The sequence below is a fragment of the Phocoena phocoena genome, chromosome 11, assembly GCF_963924675.1.
Source record: "Phocoena phocoena chromosome 11, mPhoPho1.1, whole genome shotgun sequence".
Lineage (NCBI taxonomy): Eukaryota > Metazoa > Chordata > Mammalia > Artiodactyla > Phocoenidae > Phocoena > Phocoena phocoena.
Genome location: NC_089229.1, coordinates 73,805,027 through 73,828,197, shown reverse-complemented (window position 1 = coordinate 73,828,197; position 23,171 = coordinate 73,805,027). Strand labels below are relative to the sequence as shown.

Genomic DNA, 23,171 nt, shown 5'->3' with positions numbered 1-23,171 from the left:
TCTAACGAGCTTCTAGGTGACGGTGACCCTGAGAGCAAGGGTCCAGCTCCTGCCTCTCTCCCTTCTTTCTGGAAGAGCAGGACGTCTGCCCCCCCGGGAGGAGAAAACATCCGCAACGTGACTACTAGTAACCAGCTTCCCTCACAGGCAAGGGACCTTTACCACTGCTCCCTACCATTTTGTCTGAGGCGCAGCAAGCCAAAACACTGACATGCTGAGGTTTGCAGCAAAGAGGAGGTTTATTCACAAGGGAGCAGCCAAGCGAGGAAGTGACGTGACAATAGGTCTCAAATCCGCCTCCCCAAAGGCAAGGGGCTTGGGGTATCTGTGGGATAAAGGATAAAGAAGCAGGGCAGTGTGAGGCATGGGGAGCATGAGGAAAGGTGATTGGAAAAAGGTGTGCTCATCATTGTTCTGAGCTGGTGTAACTAGGCTACGGGGCTCAGCACATTCTCAGGCTGTAGTTTTCGGCCCTCTGATGGCGGGAGGTCAAAAAGCACTGGCCCAGGTGGAAGATCGGTGGTCCTCTCCAGTCTTAACCAGCTCAGCCTAACTAGACACAGCTGATTCCAAGTTCCTGGACAATACCCAGGGCAAACATCTTATTGCTTATGCTACATGCTATTTGGAGGACGTGCAAGTGTTCAAGCTACCTTGAGGAGTGAAGACAGGATTTGACTAATCCTTACACATGGTTTCACCTCCAGATGAGCAGCAGAGGCCTGTAGGCTGAATCTGGCTCCTGGCACCTGGAATTGGAGGCAGATGGTTTAAAAACAGGCTCTCCCACCCTCTCTGTGTTATCTTAGGTAGATAGACTATTGAACCTTCCTGTGCCTGTTTCTCCACCAGCAGCATGGGGACACTCAGAGTCCCTCTCTTGGGGGCTGTTATGGGGGTTCAGTGAGATATAGATGCATGCACAGGCACACGGGAGACACCCAGTGTGTGTTAGCTTCATGCTTACTTTTATTAGGAGACCAGTATTGTTAGAAGATTTCTGGTTTGGACAACAAATTAGATAGGTGGTCATTACTATAGTTTATGCAACAGCAATTCACATTACCATTTGCAAAAAAGCAGTTGGTTGTCCAATGGGGATTATAAACATCCATTTACCATGAGCTACTGAACAGATACTTTACACAGTAACTACTTCAAGTACTATTTAAGATCAATTCTCTATGTTGTCTTAAGCAGTTGGTAACCCCCAATTTCGTGAATAGTACCAAGTAAGTCACTTGAACATCAGCTAGAGCAATCTATTTCACTTAGCAAGCCTAAAGCTATAGTTGAACAATTTTATTTACTGTTCTATGACAAAAATTACTCTCAACAGCTATTGCCTTGGATAAGTAATCAGCTAAAGCTAGTTTGACTGACCAAGTCTGATTTACTGAGTTAATAAGCCAGTTGATTTAGAAAGGTCTAATGCATATTTCTCATCCATTCAGCATTAAACTGTTTCCCATGCCTAAAATGTCTTTTTTCCCATTCGTACATATCCAAATTCCTACTTCTGTGCTGTAGGGCTTGGCTGAACTACAACTGCCTTTAGTGACACTTTTCTCACCTGCACAATTGGAGATAATTTTAGTCTCCTCAAGACTCCCACGGGGTTACCTCTGTTGTGACACTTGACGATTTGGTGGCATATTTTATTTTATTTTATTTTAAATAGCCTTCCATTACTCCGTGCACATCAAACAGTAAATGCTTTCTCCTAGTAAACGTGCATAACAATTTTCTGAACTCTTCTGCTCTGGGCAAGATTCATAAATACACCAGGCAAACATAGTGAAAGAGGAGACAGTTGGGTCTTGATACCTAAGTGTGACTCTTAACCAAGGATTATGCAGTAATTAAGGACACAGGTTAAAGTTGTTTAGAGTGTATCCTAAAGTCTCACTGGCAGAATTTAAATCTCTACTCTGGAAATTGTAGACCTGAGACAAATTACTTCCCTAACCTTCATTTCCTACATCTGAGAAAGATAATAGTATCTACCTTGTAGTAGACTGAATAGTACCATTGCCCCCAAATGTCCACCTTCTAATCCCCAGAACCTCTGAATGTCACCTTAAATGGCAGAAGGGACTTTGCCAATGGGATGAAAGTAAGGATTTTGAGATGGGGAGATTCTTCTGGACTACCTGGATGGACCCAGATGTAACCACTGGTGTTCTCGTAAGAGAGAGGCAGAGGGAGTTTTTACTCCTAAGAGAATGTGATGATGAAGTTGGGGTTGGATTGATGTGGCCAGAAGTCAAGGAATGCTGTCAAGGAAACAGATTCTCCCTTAGAGCCTCTAGAAGGTGGATGGACGGCCTTGTCAACTCCTGGTTCCAGCCCAGGGAAACTGGTTTTGGACCTCTGTCTTCCAGAACCGTAAGAGAATGAGTGTGTTTTGTTTTACGCAAGCTCATTGGTAGTCATTTGTTACAGCAGCCATAGGGAACTAATGCGTACCTCATAGGAACTATTTCTCCAATTAAAATGTGTGACTGGAAACACACTTGGTGGCATGTCTGACACACGGTAGGTATGCTAGCTACTGTGGGTAGTTCTTGGAAACTAAAGCCTTGGTTTTTGAGGAATCATCCAAACCAGTACAATGGTTGCCATGTTTCTCCTTGTTCATCCTGGTGACAAACCTGTAGAGAGAGCTCCATCCTTTCCCACAGGACGCCCACCCCTAGTACTTACAGGGAAGAGGTTATGTCTCACTTCAGGCACCTTTCTCTTTTCCTTTCTACTTTTTTTTTCATTAATCTTCATCCAACTGGCCTTTCTAAGTTAAAAAAAGAAAACAAAACAAAACCATTTCTCAATGGATTCAGATACTACCCCAAGTTAATATTCCAACCATGTTCTTGTTCTTCCGGGTCTCATCACCAGAAATTTCTGAGCTGAAATCCTCTCTAGTTTCTAGGATCAGTCACTTTCTAATTTCTCCCTTCTCAAGTTCAGAGTCTTGTCAGTTTAGTCCCTTCCCTAACCACAACATCTATTAAGGTGACACAGCAAAGTGATGAAAGTCTAGACGGTCTGGTTTTCATCCTGGGTTTCTGCCCGCTACTTACTGTGTGGCATTAGACAAGCTATTCAACCCCTCTGGGCCTCAGTTTCCCCCAAAAAAGGTGAATATTATGAACATTACCTACCTATAGGGTTGCCATTATGAGGATTAAGCGAGTTAATATTTGCTAAGCACTTAGAATATTACTTGTTATAGTCTAAGCACTACAGTTGTGCTTGTTAATAATAATAAATGCAATTCCAAGCGTATAACTTACTCAACTTTCTCTCATAACTTTGAAGTGTTGGTCTATCTGTTGGCCAGCATTGCAGGTAAATGAGTCGAGGCATGGGCTGATGCATTGCTACCAGTGAGTGGTGTGTTCCCAGAACTAGGAACAGCCGTGTGAAATAGGTAGTGGTTCTACTTGGAGACGGGGCAGACTGGAAAATGACAGCCCTGGGAAGGAGGTGTGTCCACAGGTTTGGTGTCAGAGCTGCTGCCTGCTGAAGCACTGATGCCGGCCTAAGCCGTAAATGGGGGGGGGGGGGCTGGGGAAAACAGGGGAAGAACGGAAAAAGATAGCCTAGGGAGGAGGTGTGGTGTCCATAGCTTCGGGGTCAGGGGTGCTGCCTGCTGCAGCACCGATGACACCCGAAGCCGTAAATGGGGGGCTGGGGAAAAGAGGGGCAGAATGGAAAGGGAAAACAGGGGCAGAACGGAAAACGATAGCCTGGGAAGGAGGTGTGGTGTCCATAGCTTCGGGGTCGGAGGTGCTGCCTGCTGCAGCACCAATGACACCCGAAGCCGTAAATGGGGGGCTGGGGAAAAGCGGGGAAGAATGGAAAGGGAAAACAGGGGCAGAACGGAAAACGATAGCCTGGGAAGGAGGTGTGGTGTCCATAGCTTCGGGGTCAGAGGTGGTGCCTGCTGCAGCACCGATGACACCCGAAGCCGTAGATGGGGTGCTGGGGAAAAGAGGGGCAGAATGGAAAGGGAAAACGGGCAGAACAGAAAACGATAGCATGGGAAGGAGGTGTGGTGTCCATCGCTTTGGGGTGAGATGGGCTGCCTGGCTGATCTGAGAAAAGCGAGTGAAAGTGGGAGAGCTTCTCCCTAGCTGCTAACTCTTCTCAAGGTCTAGCACGCACTGAACACTGGCCGGCTCAGCCTGGGTGTGTTGACATTGCATTGTACGTGTCACAGAGCAAGGGCGGGTGGGTCAGGGGCTGGGCTGGGGGCCCCACACAAGCCCAGCCCCTGGAGAAACTCGGCCTGAGGGCAAAGAGCCCGAGCCCTTCTGGACTTTCTAGCGGCTGGGACTTGTCGCTGTGGGTGGCAGGTGTTTGGCACCGGATGGGCCACCATGCGGAGACTGTTGGGGACCGTGGAAGCCTTCTCCTCCAGAGCTCACCCTGCCTGGGCACCGGCTCTGCAGACCCCTCAGCCCTGGGTATGTATCGGCCAGCCCTTCCCCACAACGGGGCCCAGAGGCCAGAGCCTGCCCAGAGCTGAGTGCAGGAGGCACCCAGAGCTTGCCAGGCTGTGGCCCGCCTCCTCCGTGGACCTCCCCAGCTTGTCCGCGAGCCCTGGAGACAGGAGCAGGAGCGCCTTCTCCAGGGCTGCTGAGCTGCCAGCATCACCATGAGCCAGGCGGTGAAGGTTTCTGAGCAGGGGATGCAGAGCCCTGACCCGACTGGATGCTGCACCCCACGATGTCCCTTCCTGGCATGTAGGTTCTTTCTTCACTTGTTTTTCAAAATTTGGTAAAAGAACATTTAAACCTTCGACTGTTCTTCAGGGTATACAGATAGTAGTGGCTTAGCCGGGATTCGAAGCAAGCCTGTGTGATTCCAGAGCTCATGCTCTGGACTCTGGTGCCTCCTTATCATATATGCTTCATGTGTTACTTTTTCTTTTGTTTCTTGAAGTCCTTATGATACTTAGCCCTAAGTGCCATACCTGTAATGAACACATACACTGCCCTGTAGGAGGTGTTCTTTTGTTCAATGTGTGAATTGGTCATCCACCACACTGGGTTCTAATCTCAGAAGATAGGTCAGGGACCACCAGTTGTCAGCATAGCACCATCCCACATTTCTAATTGAGGCTTGCAGCCTAGATTTTTCCCTTTGGTCTAGTTTGAAGGATCCAGGTATGTAAAGCTTATGTTCTAGATAAATCATGGGCTGTCCTGAAAGGAATTCATCAATGAATTATTCTGTATGGATTAGAAGCCAGTTTCTCTGGCCTTCCTGGAGTATATCCAGTAAAGCATCTCATTCATGTCTAGAAAGCCAATGTATCATTTATTGCAACTTCAGCACGGAGCGATGTATTGGTTTAAAATAAAGTACGATCAACACAATTTGGTCATTGTATGCTGGCTGGGTCCACTCTTTACTACACATATGTAACTCTAGAGCTTCTTATGCCCCATAGAGGAAACATACTCTTGTGTGTCTAGGACAAGGGAAACGTGTTGTTATTCAGGAGCTGGAAGCTACAGCATGACAGGAAAGAATTGAAAAATCCTGGTCTTGGTCTACACGTCGCTTTACCTTGTTCGAATCTTGTTTCTTTGGCTTGCTTCATTGGAGTGTTTTCTCTCTCCTGGGACTGACATTGTGTGTTATATATCAGGCATGTAACATGTAGAAGTTTCAGAACCCAGAATCATATAGATCAGTAAAAATTTATACATTTTTGTTTAAAATCTATTTAAAATCACACTGGGCATAATTCATATATTCCAAAAGTAGTTTGACCCTCTGCTCATGAGATTCTTTTTATGGTATGTCGAAGCAAATTTGGACTTCCATCCCCAATAAACTTTGAGGTTGGAGGACACAAAAGCTTTTGCTCAGACCTAAATTCTGTCTGAAAAAAAAAGGGTAACTATTATAAGCCCTTTCTATCCTCTCCAGGAGCAGAAATGATTTACAGCTATGGCATTGAACCATAATTTCTTGATCTCATTTGAGAAGAGTTCAGTAAGAAACAGTGTCTTGATTTTTGTTTGTTGGTTCCCTGTTTTCTTACCAGCAATCCACTGTAATACATGAGTGAGTATGGCAGCAGGCTGAGTGTTCCCTGGAGCTCATTAAATGAACGTTTTTTCCCAAAATGACTTTTGCCTCCTTGTTTTCAGCCCCTCTTCTTTCCTCTGTCCTTTACTATAACCAGGGCTCAGCAAAAGCGGACTGGCTTTGTGCAGACCCTACTTAGGGTAGTCTTTTCTTCATTATTTTATTCATGGCCCCTCCATTTCATTGTTTGCCTTCTCGAAATGTGTTGAAATCTTTCTGTGGTTGATGACTTCCACAATGTCTTGGCTTTTATTGGTTGATTAATTTTGGTATTTCTACAGTTTTATTTAAACATGGTTTCAGGAGGACCAGAAAGTAAATATATTTCCTAGTCTGCCATCTTGAGCTGAAAATCCCTGTGGATTTTAGCATCCAATGTTCCCATGGGTAAAAAACCCAACCTTGGCATTAATAGATGTACACTCAAGATTTCAGCTTTTCTTGAGCAATCACTAAGGATTTAATATGCGGTCACTTCTAATGGGAAAATAGTAACTATCTCATGGCGTTGATTTGAGGATTAACTTAGATAATGGACAAGAAAATGCTTTGTAAGGTTTTAAAATCTATAAAAAATGTTTTTTGTTATTATTTGATTTGTTGCTATTTCAACTTTAGCTGACAGTTGTTTGTGACCTTGCTTATGTGAGAAAATGCCTTCTGGTTTATTGTTTTGAAAGCCAGATTATATTTTTCAATAGCTCAATGGAAATGGCATCATTTGTGAAGTTGAAGGGTGAAGGCATAAATGTTTCTTGACATTTGAATCAACTATTGGTCTTCTGGGGCTTGTCCTTATTCTCCTGCAGTCTCTAATCAACATGGCATCCAGAGAGATCCTGTTAAAACATAAGTCAGATCATGTCACTCCAGTCTCTTCAGTGGCTTCTTCACAGGAAAAGCAAAGTCCTCAAAGTGCCTCCACAGCCCTAGAAATCTGGGCCTCTGTTTCCTCTCTGACTGTTTCCTTCTCCTCTCCACTTTGCTCCCTCTGTTTTCCACACACTGACATCCTTTCTGCTCCTTGGATACTCCAAGCCCACTCTTGCCTCATTGCCTTTCCATCTGACTGTTCCCTCTGCTTGTACTATTCACTTCCCAGATATGCACCTTGCTCCCTCTCACAACCTTAGGTTCCCTCTTAAATTTTATCTTCCCCAGAAAGCCCTCAGTGATCACTTAGTTTCGGATCGCAGCCTCCTCCTACCAGCTGACGATCTCCATCCCCCTTCCCTGCTTGCTGTTTTTCTCCAGCACTTACCTGATACACTAGTTATTCTACCCATTTATTCAATTTTTATTTACGTATTTACACTGACGATTTTATATTTGCTTCTTTACTTTTGTCTCTCCCCTCAGCTCGAGAGAGGCTATATTCATCTGTGTTAATCACTGCTGTGTTTCCTGAACATGCCTAGAAAACATACTGAAGAAGGGTGCCTGAAGTTTGGTACGGGAGCCACCAATTTTCTTCGCTGAATGAAGAAATATGTTCATAAATTAATGAACAAATCTCTGGGGTTTCTGAATTAAGGACTAATGGGAAGAGGAAGGCAAATGGTTGGGACAGGGTACTGCAAGAAGTAGTATATGGAGTACTCTGATAGCTATCCTAATAGATAACATTTTGTTCATTTAAATAGTTTCAATGAGAGAGCTGGGAACTAGGGACACACAGCATCGAGGTTTTATAATGCATTCTGTAGAGTTCTTTTCAAGTGTGTTCAAATATCATTGAAAATATATGCATGCATATAAACCTCTGTTACTTTATTTAGTGCTTTACAAGAGCCCCTCAAGGAAGGGGTAGTAGCAACTATCAGTATCCTTCCTTTATGATGAGCTTAATTTATTCAAAATTACATCCTAATTTATTTGTAACTGTGAAACTAGACTTAGTTATTTAGTAGACCCTCCCTAGAAACCTATGACGTTAATAAAACCAACAAAAATGTGTTCAGTTTCCAGTGATACACACACTACAGACTCAATTATGTGTCATCCATTTTAATGAAGGGAAGAAGTGATTTAACAAACACAGAGCAAACAGAATATGAAGTTTTGTCCTCCATTAATATTAGTAACGGATAAAGTGGGCTCCAACGCCTTCAAGGTAGCTTGAGACCCATCATCTCTGTGTCATGGGCAGGGGGATGCTCGGCCAGGATGTCTTTCTGTGTCACTGAGAAAAATTTCCATAATATATAATGATACTTACTGAAACGGATATGGGGCATTTGGGTAATTAGGAATCCGTTGGCATATTTTTCCGGAAGCCTTGACTACAAAACGAAGATAGTAGATTTGGACATTTGCAGCTATGCAGAAGTTGTTTGGGTATTCATCTTTATGCCGAATGAAGTAAGCTTATTTCATCTCTGCAGCTTCCCATATACCATTTTCCCATGTCTGTTTTGTGTTTGGAAAGACTTTTAGAAATTAAAACTCAAGTTAAAAAGTGAGTGACGGGCTTCCCTGGTGGCTCAGTGGTTGAGAGTCCGCCTGCCGATGCAGGGGACATGGGTTCGTGCCCCGGTCCGGGAAGATCCCACATGCTGCGGAGCGGCTAGGCCCGTGAGCCATGGCCGCTGAGCCTGCGCTCCGCAACGGGAGAGGCCACAGCAGTGAGAGGCCCGTGTACCGCAAAAAAAAAAAAAAAAAAAAAAGAAAGAAAGAAAGAAAAGAAAAGAAAGTGAGTGACAACTTAAATGATATATGGAATATTTTGCTGACTTACAAGAGCATGCAGAATTAAATATGACCCAGTTGAAATGTTAATTTTATTTTAATGTGTATATTGGGGTGGAGTCTTAAAGGTGCCAGAAAACAAGCATTCACCCATCCTGTTTGGAACTGCAGCACACAGGCACCTTCAGTTACCAGTTCTGTTCATTCCACAGAATCATCTTGGGAAAACATACTGTTTTCTATGTACCTGGTATATATCTTAATTAGTTTGAAGAATTTCCCAAATACCTGTTAATACGTAGTTCTCCAATTCCAATCTTGCCACGTCCTGTACCAGTGACACAGCACATAGGAGTTTTATTTCTCTTTCTTTCTCTGGGTTGTTGAGAACCCAACGAAAGAACAATGGAATGGCATCAAAGAGATCAGGGTTCTTGACTCAGATTTACCATAAAATAATAGTGTCCTCTTGGGAAAATTATAGTTATTCTAGGCCCCTTTTCTTTTCTTTACTTTGACAGAGCTGCACTAGATGACCCCAAGTAACACTGCGCTCTTTGCAGTAGTAGCTTAGACGTTACTGGTTTTCTGAAACAAATGAAGACAGTGACACAGGAAACTGTGCAACATCTCTGTAACTATGTTTTCTTAGAGTTGCCTCCATTTTTACAGATGATAAGATGGCTGAGCACAGAAGTAGGTGTTTTGACCAGAGGTTCCAGAGTAGATGGAACTGAACCACAAGCTTCCTTCATTCCTGAAGCTCACTTAGCCAAAACATAGGCTTCTTAATATTAAGCTGTAAAGCATATTATCAGTATGCTTTAAAAGAAGCGGTTCTTCTAGGATTTCTAATTAATAGCAGGCGGTTTTGAAATTCTTAGAAGATGATCTAATTTTGTGAGATTTACAGCTCTATTTTCCTGTCAAGCAAGTTGTATCAGTGCCAGACAATCATCTGAGCTTCTGGATGCTTCTCTGAACCTCTTGAATTTTTCTTCTAGCTATCTGAAATTCATGCCAGATAAGCCTTTTTGTAGAGAGCATGTACAGACTTGTCTATTTTCATATAAGAAAGCGATGCAGTGAGCCAGGTCGGGGGTTAAGCCCTCATTCTCAGAGTGGTATTGAGCTCCTGGTGAAATATAATCCTCATTTCCTCAGAATAGAAAAGCAGTTATCTCAAGTTTTCAATGCCATTAACTATTTATACATTTATGTATAATACATATATTTATTGTACCTACGAGGTGTGCTCTCTTTGGGAAGTACAAAACTATTTGAGACGTAAGTTGTTCATTTGTTTGTTTTCCCACAAACACTGTGACCCTTTGAGCAGGAAGGTCTATGTTTTACTAACATCTAGAACAAGCAGCTAACACGGTGTCTAAGATGTAGTCAATAAATATGAAATAGGTAAATGAACACATTTTTAAGGAAGGGCCAGGACATGAACAAATAGAAAATTTTCATTTTCCGTCACAAAGCCACAACAGACATAAAAATGATACAGACAACAAGTGCTACGGTCATTCAAAGAAGGCATAGAATTGATACAACAAGGATCTCCTCTATGGCACAGGGAACTGTACTCAATATTTCGCAATAACTTATAAGGGAAAAGAATCTGAAAACGGAATCACGGTGCTGTACACCTGAAACGGACACGACATTGTAAATCAACTATATTTCAATTAAAAAACAAACAAACAGACAACAGCAACAACACAAAACCAAAGAGGTCATAGAAGTTCTTATGAGATTCCAGAAGAGAAGAGAAGCCAAATGAGGACGGGAGAGGCGGCTTTTGAATCAGTTCAGAGGAGAAGTCACAGAGGAACTAGTCATTGATCTGAACTTGAGATTAAGATTAAGATGAATTAATCTGAATTAATTAAGATTGCAACACAGGGCTATTACAGATGAAGGTAATCACATAAACTTACTATACTGAAACTTGCAGAGGTTATGAGTGTTGTTCAAGATCCCAAAGCAAGTGCATTGTGGAATCAGAATTTTAAGTGAGGCCTAATGAACTAAAAACAAACAAACACAGAAACAAGCCCTTCCTGTGACACCACGTTGCCTTTGAAGTCGTTTGTTTTGGTGGGTTGGCAGAAACTGGTTCCAGTGTTTCTTGCAGGAATGACTGGCCGTAGGACTGGGCGTCGTAGCTTCCTGCCAGGCGACCGAGGGTCGCAGGCAGGTGGGTCACTGGGACACACGCGGAGGGGCTCCTGCCCGGCCCCCTGGCCGCTCAGTGCCCCTGCCCCAGAGTGGGGGTGGGGGCCTCAAAGCAGCCTTGTCTGAGTCCCCTGCCACTAGAGAGAGTATTGGCCCAACACTTGTAGAAAACGGGGACCTTGCTGGCAGTTCAGTGGAGGGACACAAATAAATCTTTGCCGACTTCCTGCTGAAGCTCACGAGGGTTCACTCCTAAGCCTCTTACAAGGTCAGCTGCCGAGGCTGCGAGAGATGAATCAGGGCTCTCCCTCCACCACGGGGAGATCGCTGGTTAAAGCGCTCACGAGGGAGTGAACTGCGTGTCCGCACCGACACGCATGGGCAGGCCTCGTCGATGCCTTCTGTCCGGGGTATGAAGCCCTCTCCTGCCTCTTCCAGGCTCTCTAGAAAGCATGTGCAGAGCCTCCCACTCCACCCTCGGACTCCACGGGCCACAGCTGGAGGGACCAGCCAAGGAACCGTGGCAGGAAGAGGCCAGAGGGCAGCGGGCCTTGGCCGGAGCCCGTCAGTCGGTCCCCATTCTCACACCACCAGACGATCGTCTTGACCTGGGTAGTAGCCGCCAACCGACCGCTAAGGTGAGCCCGGCGAGCGCTTGGCTACCTGGCATGGCTGGGAACCCCAGGGTCTCCTGGCAGAGGTGGGCATTCTCCTGGGCCGGGTCCGCGGGCGTCTGCGTGTGCAGGGCCTGAACCACCTTGGCCAGGACGATCTGGCACAGGTTGAAGAGGCCTGGGGGGCGGGAGGAAGGAGACGGGGGGCTGGCACCGTGTCCAGGCCGCACTTTCCAGTTGGGCAGACCGGAAGCCCCCTTCCCTTCCCTCGGTCCGGCCGCATCTGGGTTGGCCTCCCGGGACTTGATGAGCTTGTCCAGCAGCTCCTGAGGGACGGTGCTGCCTGTGCCCCACCAAGACTGGCAGCAGCGCCAGGGCCTCACAGGGTACGGCGGCCCCGGCCCCAGAGCCTTCCCTCTGGTTCTCATCACCGGCTGTCAGCAGACTTGCATGCAACGTTCTTTTCTTTTCTCTTGTCTTCTTTACGTCCCTCAGCCACGCAATGCGGTGAAGCCCTGACGCTCGCTGCCACGTCGATACACCCTGAGAACATGATGCTCAGCGAGAGAAGTCATACACAGAAGGACACACAGGGCATGACCCCACTGAGGAGAAACGTCCAGAGCAGGTAGATCCACAGAGTCAGCGAGTGGGTTCCTGGTTGTCAGGGGCTGGCGAGGGGACGGAGTGATATAGCTAAGGGCGTGAGGGACATTTTCGGGATGATGGAAATGGTCCAAAGCAGTAGTGACGTCTGTACAGCTCAGTAAACTGTCCCCACACGCCCCGGTGCAGGCTGTGAGAGCATCGCTCTCAGGATGAAGGGCTGACCACAGGAAGACTGAACGAGCAGTGGGTCCTGGGCCCAGACGCTCAGCTGGCGCCCCCCACGTGGGGAAGTCACTGGGACTTGCTGAGCCTCCACGGAGACTGGCAGCAGCCCCCGAGCTCACAGGGCACGGCGCCCCCGGCCCCAGAGCCTTCCCTCTGGTTCTCATCACCGGCTGTCAGCAGACTTGCAGGCAACGTTCCTTTCCTCTCTTTTGTCTTTTTTAAAGGCACCTCTTGAGTACACGTATTTACCATGCAGGGAACCAGCCCTGACTCCTTGATCTGGGTCTTCCAGCCTCTAGAGCCTCGACGACATCCATTTCCGTTATTTACGCGCCCAGCGCCTGGGGTTTGATGATGGAAGCTGACACCGAGGGCGTCACCATGTGCGGGGTGATGTCAGTGAAAGAATCCCATGGCGAGGGCCTGCCTGAGGACCACGCATGCCCGGGCCCTCCCCGCCCCCTGCCTGCAGCCCTGCGCCTGGGAGCGGAGCTGGTGCATCGCGTGCCCGACGTCGTGGAAGTTGGTCTCCCGCTCATCATGCTGCAGCAGGGAGGGCAGGCTGGGCGTAGGCTTGGTGAAGTTGGCCACCACGGCCGCGATGGCAATCTGGCAGCTCCCGTCGTGCTGTAGGCAGCCTGGCTGCAGGCCGAAGCAGGCCGCGTGCCCGGACTTCCCCACCCTGCGGAGGGGCGTGGATGGGGCCCCGCTTCCACAGAGGAGCCCTAGCCCACGGCCGACAGGTTCCCCCACGCACGCACCGAGGATAGAGGTCAGGTAGGACTTGCCGATGGATGACCTTGCCCGAGGCCGCGTCCCAGACCGTTTAGAGCCTCACGTCTTCGTGACACATGCTGGTGCCCTCCTCCAGGTCGAAGGTCAGCCCCAGCAGCTCCTGGGAGATGCCCAGCAGCCCGCGTGTGACCGCCTGCATGGGGAAAGACTCATTGAGCAGGTACTGGTCCACGTGGTAGCGCGTCTCCTCCCCGTGGTTCATGTAGTAGCGCAGGTCTCAGGCGTTGATGGGGCCGTCAAAGTGCAGGCCCCGCCTCTGGCACTCGGCCTTCTTTAGCTCCAGGATCACGGCCGCTCCTGCTCCCCGAGGGGCTTCAGCTTCCGGGCCAGCTCACCTGCGGGCGGAGGGGAGAGGCTCGGCTACATCCCTGGGGCGGCCCCCCAGCCACCCCCGACCCCGCGCCCCTCGAGGCAGAATGAAGGGTCCGGGAAGGTGACCCCCAAGGGCTGACACAGTGGGGTCTCAGGCAGCACCACGTCCGGTCAAGGTCCGCCTGACCCCGTCCCCACTGGGACTCAGGGGGAGGCGGTGTTACCTAGGACAGTGGCCACCACCTGGCTGGTCTTGTCCGTGTTCATCTCCAGCACGGAGTCGGCATGCGTGCGGAACCCCAGCAGGCGGGACTTCAGGGCCTGCCGCCTCACCAGCTCCCTGAGGATCACGCAGTTCTCCTGGAACCCAGAGATGGAAGGCGCTGGGGACCGAGGGCCACGCCCTCCCCACGGGCCCCGGGCCAGGTCTCTGCAGGCGGTCAGGGCTCCCAGGCCACTGGCGGGCACAGCCAATCCCCCTCCCTCCTCCTCCTGGCCCGGATTTCTAGACATTTTGGTGCTGTCCTAACATGTGGTCTTTATTAACACAGGTCCTTTTGGAAGCAGAAAGGGCATGAACGTGATGGGCTCTAAGGCCAAGGGCAGGAAGAAATGCGGCCAGGCTCTCCAGGAGCCACCAAGGGGCCTCCCCGGGCTCAACAAGACAAACACGGCTGCCGTGCAGACAGTAGCTCAACCCCACGGCGCCCGAACACCCAGCCCCTGGACGGTGAGACACCTGTTGCTGCAGGTGGCCCGTGGCTCACTGATGAGGCCCGGCCCCAGGCGTACGCCACCTTCTCGGGGGCCACCTCTCCGGTCTGCAGTGGGGTTCTCCTGGGAGCCCCCAGTCAGCACAGGACCAGCGTGGCCTCTCTGTAGCCCAAGAAGGTGGGGACACAAGACTGTCCCCCGTGCCCCCCGCATCACCCGTGAGGCCGAGCGAGCACCAGTGGTGTCTGCGGGGAAGATGAAGGGCTCACTCACAGCCCCCATCTACAGAAGCACAGACTGCAGCCGCATGCGCTATGGAACAAACACAAGTGTCCATGCAGGACCCGATGTCTGAATGTCAAGGCCATGCCCGGGCCACAGTGAGAAGGTGCATCCCCCATGCAAGCCACAGAGAGGGGATGGGGGGGCCATCTGCGATTCTGAGCTCATCGGGCATCACCCCAGAGGGAGAGGGAGAGAGGTAGACAGAAGTACAGAGGGAGGGAAAGAGAGAGGGAGGGAGAGACGTCTCTCCCTTCCCTGGGGGTTCTCTAGTGCAGCCAAGGCTGAAAACCACTGCATTTTGGGAGATGGGTCCTCGTGGAAGAGTTAAATAGTCGCTCATGGCATTATCGACACATACTAAAAAGGCCCCAAATCTTGGGGAGTCAGGGAGGGGAGTGTCGGCTGCCTCATAAACGAGGCAAGATTGGGCATCAGAGGAGGTGCCTGTGCAGCCTGCACCCAGGGCCCCACAGACTTCATCTCCCAGCGGTGGTCCTGGGCTGGAAGTCAGCGGGGAGGTCAGGCACTCCAAGCATCAACGTTGACTTCAGGGCTGATCTAAAAGGCGCCTGGTGTTTGTTGAAGCAGAAAAAAGAGAAAGCAGTAGGGAGAGGATGGGAGTGGGAGGGGGAGGGAGCCCCCCTCCTCGGCACTTCTACTGCTCTCCCTCTCTCTCTCCCTTTCTCCCTCTCTCCCTCTACCTCGCTGCTTCTCCCTCTCCTTCTCCCTCCATCTCTCCCTCTGCCTCTCTCCCTCCCTCTCTCCCTGTCCCTCTCTCTCTCTCCCTCTTTCCCTCCCCCTCTCCCTCTCCCCCTTTCCCTCTCCCTCTCCCCCTCTCCCTCTCAACCTTCCTCTCTCCCTGTTCCTGTTTCCCTGTTCTGCACGCTCTGGCTCTACCTCTTTCCCTCTCCCTCTCCCTCCACCTCCTTCCCTCTCTGGAGAGGGAAGGAGGTGGAGGGAGAGGGAGAGAGAGATGGAGAGGGAGGAGGGAGAGGGAGGGGGGGAGAGGGAGAGAGAGGGTGGAGAGGGAGAGAGAGATGGAGAGGGAGGGGGGAGAGGGAGGGGGGGAGAGGGAAGGGGGAGAGGGAGAGAGAGGGTGGAGAGGGAGAGTGATGGAGGGAGCAAAAGATGTCTCTCCCTCCCTCCCTCTCTCCCTCACTCCCTCTCTCCCTCTTCCTCCCTCCTTCTCCTCCCTCTCCCTCTGGCTCCAAGTCTCCTCCCTCCATCACTCCCTCTCCCTCACTCCCTCCCAGAGAGGCAGAGATAAGGCAGAGGGAGAGAGGAAGAGGGAGAGATGGAGGGAGAGGGAGAGGGAGAGAGGGAGAGGGAAATAGGTCTCTTCCTCCCTCCCTCTCCCTCTCTCCTCCTTCTCTCCCTCTCTCCCTCTCCCTTGTCTCTGCCTCTCCCTCCATCTCTCCCTCTCTGAGAGGGAGTGAGGGCGAGGGAGAGATGGAGGGAGAGGGAGGAAGAGGGAGAGAGGAAGGGAAAGGGCGAGGGAAGGAGAGGGGGAGACGGAGGAGAGAGGGAGGGGGAGGGAAGAAGAGACCATTTTCCCTCTCCCGCTCTCCCTCTCTCTCTCTCCCTCTGTCCCTCTCTCTCTTCTTCTCTCCCTCTCCCTCCATATCTCCCTCTCCCTCTCTCCCTCTCCCTTATCTCTGTCTCTCCCTCCATCTCTCCCTTTCTGGGAAAGAGTGAGGGAGATGGAGACATGGAGGGAGAGGGAGAAGGAGAGAGGGAGGGAGAGAGGTGTAGAGGGAGAGAGGGAGAGACGTCTTCGCTCCCTCCCTCTATCCCTCTCTCCCTTTGCCCCCTCTCTCTCCCTCTCCCCCTCCCTCTCGTGCTCTCCCTCGCTCTCCCTCTCCCTCTCCCTCTCCCTCCACCTCCTTCCCTCTCTGGAGAGGGAAGGAGGTGGAGGTGGAGGGAGAGGGAGAGGGAGAGCGGAACAGGGAAACAGGGATAGGGAGAGAGGGAGGGAGAGGGAGGGAGGAAGAGACCTCTTTCCATCTCCCTCTCCCCCCCCCTCCTCTCCATATCTCTCTCCCTCTATTCCTGTCCCTCCCTCTCCCTCTCCCTCCATCTCTCCCTCTCCCTCTCTCCCTCTCCCTTGTCTCTGCCTCTCCATCTCTCCCTCTCTGGGAGGGAGTGAGGGAGATGGAGAGATGGAGGGAGCGGGAGAGTTGGAGGGAGGGAGAGGGAGAGAGGGAGGGAGCGAGAGAGGGATAGAGGGAGGGAGGGAGAGACGTCTTTCCCTCCCTCGCTCCCTCGCTCCCTCCCTTTCTCCCTCTCTCCCTCTCCTCCCTCTCTCTCCCTCTCCCCCCTCCCTCTCCTGCTCTCTCTCCCTGTCCCTCCACCTCCTTCCCTCTCCAGGGAGGGAAGGAGGTGGAGGGACAGGGAGAGGGAAAGAGGTAGAGGGAGAGCGTGCGGAACAGGGAACCAGGGACAGGGAGAGAGGAACGAAGAGAAGGAGAGGGAAGAGGGACGGGGGAGGCTGGAAGAGGGAGGGGGAGGAGGGAGAGAGACGGGGGAGAGCGAGGGGGAGAAGGAGGAGGAGAGGGAGTTGGGAGAGGGATGGGGCGAAGGACGGGGAGGGGGGAGAGGGAGGGGGGAGGGGAGAGGGAAAGAGAGACGCAGAGGAAAGAGGGAGAGGGAAGAGAGAGAGAGAGAGGGGGACAGAGGGAGAGGGAGAGAGGGAGGGGGAGAAGGACGAGAGGAAGCAGGGAGAAAAGAGAGAAAGAACACACCATCTACATTTCTGTCAAATGACACCGGGGATCCTTACACAACCAGGAGAAAATAACACAGCGAGGCTCTTTCTCAGCTGGAACTGGAACTGCAGATGGGGCCAAACACCACCAGGGTGGCCACACATGTCCAGCTGCCGCCCCAGCCCCCTGAGTCTGGTCACCAGGGCTCTGAGTGTTTGCTCCAGGGACCTGGGGTTCACCCTGTCACCCTGGAGGTCGGGCCAAGACAGCATGGCCCCGGGCTGGACACATAGGGGGAAAAGCATCCCCACAGGACAGCTTGTGCGAGCCGATTCAGCTGCCAGATTCTAGAGGCCCGGGATCACCCTGTGGCCCATGAAACCCAGGAGCCAGGAGGGTCTTGCATCGGGATTCCTGTCCGTTGGACTGTAACGTTTATGTAAAGAATCTTGGAAACAGTAGTAACAAGACTGAATTCGAACGAGCTTTAGGATATTATGGACCACTCCGAAGTGTGTGGGTTGCTAAAAACCCTCCCGGCTTCACTCTTGTTGAAAATGAAGATCCCCGAGATGCAGCAGATGCCGTCTGAGAACTAGACGGGAAAACAGTCTGTGGCTGCCGAGTAAGAGTGGACCTGTCGAATGGGGAAAGGAGAAGTCGAAATCGTGGCCGCCTCCTTCTTGGGGTCGTCGCCCTCGAGATGATTATCGGAGGAGGTGTCCTCCCCCTCACCACAGATCTCCAAGACGGAGAAGCTTCTCCCACAGCCGGAGCAGGTCCCTTTAGTAGATATAGGAGAAGAGAGAGATCACTGTCCCAGGAGAGAAATCGCAAGCCGTCCCGATCTTTCTCTAAGGTCTCCTAGCCGATCCAGGTCAAGTGAAAGGAAATAGCAGAGCACTTTGCAAGAGGAGTGGTGCACAGGAAATAACTTCATTTGACAGGAGTATGTACAGAAAATTCAAGTTTCGTTTGAGACTTCCGAAGCTTGATGCACTTTTTAAATGTTTTAGCTGTTCACGTTTGTTTGTCTCTTGGGACAGTGACACATAAAGGTGTCATTCTCTATGGTTTGAAATGGGTCATATGAGGCATGTAATATGAAGAATTGTTTCTTTACAATGTTCTCTTAAGCAGAATTGAATTTGCTTTGAATTTTTGGTCTTGCCTAGACTAATAATAAAACTCTAACTCCTGCCCACCTAAAGTGTGATGTTTATTGTTGTGGAAACAACACTGGCAAACATTGAAAATACTTTCTGTAGCTGGGATATGGTATGCAGCTGTAGTTAAGCAAGCAGTCTTTAAAAGGTGCTGTGAACACAAGCCAGCAGGTAGAAATGAAAGCTGCACCCTTACCCTAGATTAGAGGTTTAAGAATTCCACTAGTCTTCACACTGGACAAGAGGTTGTCCAGTGAGTTTAGAATCTAAGAAGTTTCAAGGAAGTTAGTTTACCTTTGAGTTAGGTCATAAGTCCCCTCTGTGATTGCTGTACATGAATACATAGCTCTTTGTAATGTTTTTTGGAAGTTGAGATTATCAAGATACCAATGTCCTGCCAGATTAAGAGTATATTGTAGAGCTGAACTTTGAGTTACTGTGCAATTTTTTTTTCATGCTGTCATTTGTAATATGTTTTGTGAGACTCCTTGGGATTAAAGTTTTGGTTCCAAAAGGAACAAAGAAAAAATAAAGGATCCACCTGCCAATGCAGGGGACACGGGTTCGAGCCCTGGTCCGGGAAGATCCCATGTGCCGCAGATCAACTAAGCCCGTGGGCCACAACTATTGAGCCTGCGCTCTAGATCCTGGGAGCCACAACTACTGAGCCCCCGTGCCACAACTACAGAAGCCTGCACATCTAGAGCCTGTGCTCCGAAACAAAAGAAGCCACTGTAATGAGAAGCACGTGCCCGCAACAAAGAGGAGCCCCTGCTCGCCGCAACTAGAGAAAGCCCGTGTGCAGCAATGAAGACCCAACGCAGCAAAAAAAAAAAAAAAAAAAAAAGACGCTACTGGCCAGGTGATCAAGGGTAAAATTGTTTGCCACAAGTCCCGTTGATGGTGTGTATCCTTGATGTGTGTATCCTTGATGTGACCTGAGGAGCATGACATTTTTATCTCTGTCTGGATCTTCCGCCCCAAACCCCATAACTCCAGCCCAACCATAAGAAAAACATCAGAAAACCAACAGACAGACAAATTGAGGGACAAAATACATGACCAGTCCTCCTCAAAACTTTCAAGGTATCAAAACCCAGGGACATCTGAGAAATGTCACAGCCCAGAGGAGACTGGGACAGAAAAAGGATGTTAGGGGAAAGCTAGGGAAATTCTAATAAAGTGTGGACTTTAGTTAATAATAACGTATCCATCTCGGTTCCTTAGATGGATAAGCATGTCGTACTAACGTACTAAAGTACTAACGTGTTGGAAATAGGGGTACTGGGTCGGGGATCCACAGCACTCTACACTCTCTACAGATCTTTGCAACTTTTTTGTAACTCTAAGCTATTCTAAAATTAAGCAACTACTAAACAGAGATAAGAATGTTATTTCCCTGATTTGAACATGCCTGAGTTTGTTTTCATGGTCACATTTGTGCTATCTGGATGTGTCTTGGAATCAGTAGCAAAGGAGAGTTGCCAGCCCCTGGGAAGATGCGGCTGGTTTGCAGGTGGCTTGCTCTGGAGCTGAAGACCACGGTGGGAAGTCTGCAGCCTCGGGCTGCACTTAGAACCATGGGAGGGGATGGGCCAGCTCAGTTAGGGATGGAACCTATAAATAAAACTTTTTTCTTTTCCATTATGGCTTATCACAGGATATTGAATATAGTTCCCTGTGCTAGACAGTAGGACCTTGTAGCTTATCCATCCTATATTTAATAGTTTGTGTCCGCTAACCCCAAACTCCCAATCCAACCCTCCCTCACTCTTTCTCCCCCTTGGCAACCACAAGTCTGTCCTCTATGTCTGTGAGTCTGTTTTTGTTTCATAGACAAGTTCATTTGTGTCGTATTTTAGATTTCACATATAAGAGAGATCATATATGTGTCTTTCTCTTCTGACTTACTTCACTTAGTATGCTAATCTCTAGGTCCATCCACGACGTTGCTGCAAATAGCATTATTTCATTCTTTTTATGGCTGAATATATTCCATTGTATATATGTGCCACATCTTCTTTATCCATTCACCCATCAGTGGACATTTAGGTAGCTTCCACATCTTGCCTATTATAAACAGTGATGCAATGAACATTGGGGTGCATGTATCTTTTCTTTTTCTTTCTTTCTTTCTTTCTTTCTCTCTTTCTATCTTTATTTTTTTGTCACCCAGCATGTGGGATCTTAGTTCCCTGGCCAGAGATGGAACCCATGCTCCCTGCACTGGAAGCACAGAGTCTTAACCACTAGACCACCAGGGAAATCCCAGGGGTGTATGTATATTTTTGAATTAGAGTTTTCTCCAGATCTATGCCCAGGAGTGGAATTGCGGGACCCTATGGCAGCTGTATCTGTTCTCTGCACGTCTCACATCAACCACCTGCACTCCAATCCTTGCTCTCAACGTCATCTTCGGGGAACACAACCTGCGACGGGGACCTTGACAAGAAGAAATGGCTCAGGGAAAAGCTACCTGCACAGGGAGGAGATAGAGACCATCGACCCTGGGGTGCGGCGGGGAGAGTGGGCACAGAGATTTGTCATTTCATCCCTGATACTCAGCCCTCCTGGCTGCCCCACTCTAGGTCACCTCGGGATCCAGAGGTGACCTGGTTAGAGTCCCAGCCTGTGCAGGAATCTCGGGGCACCAGCAGGTCTGAATAATATTAGTGCAGGGTCTCCCCCATGGCACTGGGGTTATTTGGGGCGGGTCATTCTCTGCTGGGGGCCCCTCCTGGGCACTGTGTGGGGTTCAGCAGCATCCCTGTCCCCACCCATAGGACAAAAACTATTCATTGGCTATACTGACATGGAGATCGCTGGTGACCTTCATAAGTAAAATTTCAGGACAGTGGGCAGAGAGATTACGGTGAGAGAAGTCAGATGGATGTAAATTATAGAGTAAATGGGACGTGAGGAAATGGAAACAATATATGATGATAACAATTTTGAAAAGTTCAGACGTGAATTGGCTAACGAAGATATGCAGGGATTAGAGGAGGAAGGAGGCTTTCGTGTTACACGTATAGTTTTTAACATTTTAAGTTGGAGTTAGTAGTCTAGAATGAGGTTGAATTTTGGCAAGAATCATTCATAAGGAGTAGATGGGTTGTAGAAAATGCAGTGCTGTGAAGTACTTGAGAAGATGAGAGAAAATGAAATGCTATCTGTAGTGCACGTGGCCTTTGAACTTGAACTCCTGTAGTGAAAGGGAATACAAAGATCAATGCAAATGCTAATGAATTAACGGATTTGGCAGTGGACTATTTACTGACTTCTGTGTTCCTAATGAATTAGGAAGCGCCTCACCAGCTCAGAGTGAAGGAAGTAGAGAGGATGGAGGAAAATTTGAGGAGGGTAGGGAAAGCTTCTAAGAATTTGGCATTATGAAATCTAAGGTTCAATTTCCAGTCCTTAAGGAGAATTAGAAAGAACTTACTGTAAGTCAGAGCAATATTTCCAGTCTTGAAAATCCATTTGAAGTTGGTGATTATTAATTTATTGGAATACCAATTTTCCCTGCCACATGATTTTTCTCCAGCTACCTGGATATAAGTTACACAGAGGCAGAAAAGAATGAGAGATAACAATCGAGGGAAAATACAATTAGTATTTTATTTTTTTACCTTTTTCCACTTCCCCTCTCCAACTCTAGGGAGCCTTCATGGACATGGCTGCCCTCGCAGCCTCCAGCAGCACCCTGTTATCAAAGAATTCAAAGAAATGGAACATAGGTTTCCAACTTATTAATTTAGCAAAATCAAAAATTGTATATAATGTTTTCTGTTGGCAAAGATTTTTGCAATATAATTTGGTTCCATCTTTTGACAAGTAATTTGGCAATGTCTAGCAAGATAAAAATGTTAATAGCTTTTTACACATTAATTCTAATTCTGGAAGCTTATGCCGATAAATAATTTATAATCCAGAAAATTATTATATAAAGATGCTCGTTGTCATGTCATTTGTAATAACAAAACATTGGAAACACCTTTAATTGTTAACAATAGGAAAACAGTTTAGGAAATTATATCCACTTAGTAGAAAGTGACACAGTTACTATATTATAATTACAAGATGATGGAGCAAAATAAAATAATGCTTAATAAAGAAAGAATGAAGAAAGCTGACCTAAAATTGTGTCTTCCTTATGACAGTAATTATGTAAACATATCAATATTTATTAAAACTTAAAACCAAAATAAAGTTTTAACAGCTCTGTACCAGTAATGGGGATTTTATGTTTGTTTCAAAATATTTTTTTTTTTAACATCTTTATTGGGGTATAATTGCTTTACAATGGTGTGTTAGTTTCTGCTTTATAACAAAGTGAATCAGCTATACATATACATATGCTCCCATGTGTCTTCCCTGTTGCGTCTCCCTCCCTCCCACCCCTTCAAAATATTTTTTAACATAACTCTTATAATTTTGTTCTGTCTACTCCTTTTCTTAAGAATTTCTGATTATTACCTCATTTTTCATTTCATAGTTTCAAATAAAGTCAGCAATTTTATCATCAGAGAAGATTAGACTTATTTGACAGTTAATAATTACAAGTTATTTGGTATAAAAAGACCATATACACTTGTAGGTGCTTTCAAAATAAAATTTCGAGAATTTTTTTTTTTTGCTTAGTCTTTCCTAGTATGGAGATGAAGCAAACTACCTAAAATTGCTAGCCATTCTTTTTTCATTTTTCTCATTGTATTGATTTATCTTGCCCTTCACAGAAATGATAACAAATGAGTCTGCAGTTGCAT

The 23,171-nt window shown here is 48.2% G+C and overlaps 2 pseudogenes; one reads left to right on the top strand and one right to left on the bottom strand.

Annotated features, from left to right (window-relative positions):
• Nucleotides 1-12,824: 12,824 nt before the first annotated feature.
• On the bottom strand, nucleotides 12,825-14,048 carry LOC136131413 (thimet oligopeptidase-like; annotated as a pseudogene).
• A 61-nt stretch (nucleotides 14,049-14,109) lies between these two features.
• LOC136131412 (serine/arginine-rich splicing factor 3 pseudogene) lies at nucleotides 14,110-18,135 on the top strand (annotated as a pseudogene).
• Nucleotides 18,136-23,171: the final 5,036 nt, after the last annotated feature.